The 2741-nt window shown below is 38.9% G+C and overlaps 1 pseudogene; it reads left to right on the top strand.

Moving 5' to 3' along the window:
* Positions 1-2008: 2008 nt before the first annotated feature.
* On the top strand, positions 2009-2465 carry LOC118665001 (annotated as a pseudogene).
* Positions 2466-2741: the final 276 nt, after the last annotated feature.

The raw sequence follows: 2741 nt of genomic DNA, 5'->3' as shown, positions 1-2741 counted from the left end.
ATTCATTATTAACATGACCAAGAGCTTGTATATACAATGGGTTAAACAAAAGAGAGAGAGACAGAAGAAATGACAGAGAATAACAGATCCTTAAGATAGCCATACAATTAATAAAAATAAAATAATCAGCCAAAACCGGTTTGGCACAGTGGATAGAGCGTCGGCCTGCGGACTGAAGGGTCCCAGGTTCGATTCCGGTCAAGGGCATGTACCTGGGTTGCGGGCATATCCCCAGTAGGAGATGTGCAGGAGGCAGCTGATTGATGTTTCTCTCTCATCGATGTTTCTAGCTCTCTATCTCTCTTCCTTCCTCTCTGTAAAAAATCAATAAAATATATATATAAAAAAATAAAAAATAAAATAAAATAATCAAATATAATAAAATTTATAATTATAATGGAAAGTGAAAAATGAAGCTTATAATTTAATTTTTAAAATATATTTTTATTGATTTCAGAGAGGAGTGGGGAGGGAGAGAGAGAAACATCCATGATGGGAGAGAATCATTGATTGCTTGCCTATTGCACGCCCCACTATGGAGACTGAGCCCACAACCTGTGCATGCACCCTGACCAGGAATCAAACCGTGACCTCCTGGTTCATAGATTGATGCTCAATCACTTAACCATGCCAGCTGGGATAATTTTTAATCGTGACTGTAATGTGTAAGAAGGTTGGTCAGCATCAAATTAGGAAAGAAATGTATGACTTCAGATATTTTCTCTAATGTATCAATTTGATAATAAAAATGTTATGCTTTCCAATTTTCTAGGGCAGTGGTTGGCAAACCATGGCTCGCAAGCCACATGCGGTTCTTTGGCCCGTTGAGTGTGGCTCTTCCACAAAATACCACATGTGGTTGCGCATGAACAGTGCGATTGAAACTTCATGGCCCATACGCAGAAGTCGGTTTTCAGCCTGGGTGAGTCTATTTTGAAGAAGTGGTTCGGAAGTGGGGGGTGTCGGTCTGTCGGGCGCCTGGAGACGTGGCACAGGCGGGCCGCGGGATACGCCGCAGCGCGGGGGAGACGCATGCCATTCAGGCATGAGTTGAGTGAGCCAGTCAGTCATCTGTCTCAGTGCAGTGGTTAGTGCTAGTCAAGTCCGCAAATCGCACGCAGTGACAAAGTACCTACTCGAAGCATAAAGTTACCTGTATTTTTCCAACCAGCTGCAAATCCTACAGGTATTTTTGTCATCAATTTAAGAATTGTAATTATTTTGTGTTAGTGGCTTTATTATTATAAAATAAAACCTTTTTTAGGTTCCCTGTTTGACATGGCTACAAAGAAGAAGCAAAGAAAAACGGAAGATGAAAACCGTGAATTTAAAGTTGAATGGACCGAGACTTTAGCATTTATTCAGAACTTAAATGGCCTTCCGACCTGTCTTATTTGTCAGGAAAAATTGGTGCATAACAAGAAATCAAATTTGGAGAGACACTTTACAACTAAACACGTGTCATTTAGTACTAAATATCCTGTCGGTGATGCAAGGAAGAAAGCAGTTGAGGAACTTCAGAAGAGTCAAGAAAAATCAAGTTCTGTATTTAATTACTTGATACAATCTTCCAACAATGTTAATATTGCAAGTTTTGTGGTTAGCCAAGAGATTGCTAAGAGAGTAAAACCATATACAGACGGCGAATACATAAAAAGTTGTTTTATAAATGCATCCGAAGAGCTATTTCAGGATTTTAAGAACAAAGTAGGCCATAACCGGTTTGGCACAGTGGATAGTGCGTTGGCCTGCGGACTGAGGGGGTCCCAGGTTTGATTCCGGTCAAGGGCATGTACCTTGGTTGCGGGCACATCCCCAGTGGGAGGTGTGCAGGAGGCAGCTGATCAATGTTTCTCTCTCATCGATGTTTCTAACTCTCTATCTCTCTCCCTTCTTCTCTGTAAAAAATCAATAAAATATATTTAAAAAAAAGAACAAAGTAGATATTCTAAAAAAAATTAAAGAGGTACTATTGTCTGCTAAAACAGTGAAAGATAGACCAGTCAAAATGTCTTCGAATATAACCAACCAGCAAGTCGAAGGTCTTAAATTGGTTTCAGCTTTATCAATAGCAGTTGACGAGTCTTGTGACATAAATGATACAGCGCAAGTTTCACTTTTTGTACGATTTATTTCATCTACAGGTCCTAAAGAAGAACTTTTAGGATTATTGCCACTCAAAGGTCAAACACGTGGAGAGGATATAGCAAATGCTGTAATTGAGTGCATTGAAAAACATATTCCACTCGATAAAATTGTTTCAATTTCAACAGACGGGTCGAAAAGTATGACCAGCATAAGAAACAGATTTGTTGCTATTTTGAAAGAAAAAATTAATCACGAGATACTTACTTAGCGTTCATCATTCATCAAGAGCGCTATGTGCACAGACATTTCCAGAAGAATTTTGCAAAGTTATGGAATTGGTGATTAAGATTATCAACTCCATTGTAGCTAAAGCTCTTAATCATCGCCAATTTTAAGAATTTTTAGTTGAAATGGAGAGTGAGTACGCAGATCTTCTGCTGCATAACAAGGTACGTTGGTTAGCAAGAGGAAACGTTTTGAAACGTTTCGCTTCCTTATTAACAGAAATTAAAGCATGTCTCCTTGAGAAGGGTGTTCACTATCCAGAACTAACAAATGATCAGTGGATCCCAAAATTTTATTTCATGGTAGACGTTACGTCTCATCTAAATCAGCTTAATCATAAACTACAGGGGAAAGGAAACAGTTTTTTT

This window comes from Myotis myotis, unplaced genomic scaffold (assembly GCF_014108235.1).
Source record: "Myotis myotis isolate mMyoMyo1 unplaced genomic scaffold, mMyoMyo1.p scaffold_m19_p_1, whole genome shotgun sequence".
Classification (NCBI taxonomy): Eukaryota; Metazoa; Chordata; class Mammalia; order Chiroptera; family Vespertilionidae; genus Myotis; species Myotis myotis.
The sequence above is the reverse complement of the archived record's forward strand: the minus strand, read 5'-3'. Positions and strand labels throughout refer to the sequence as shown.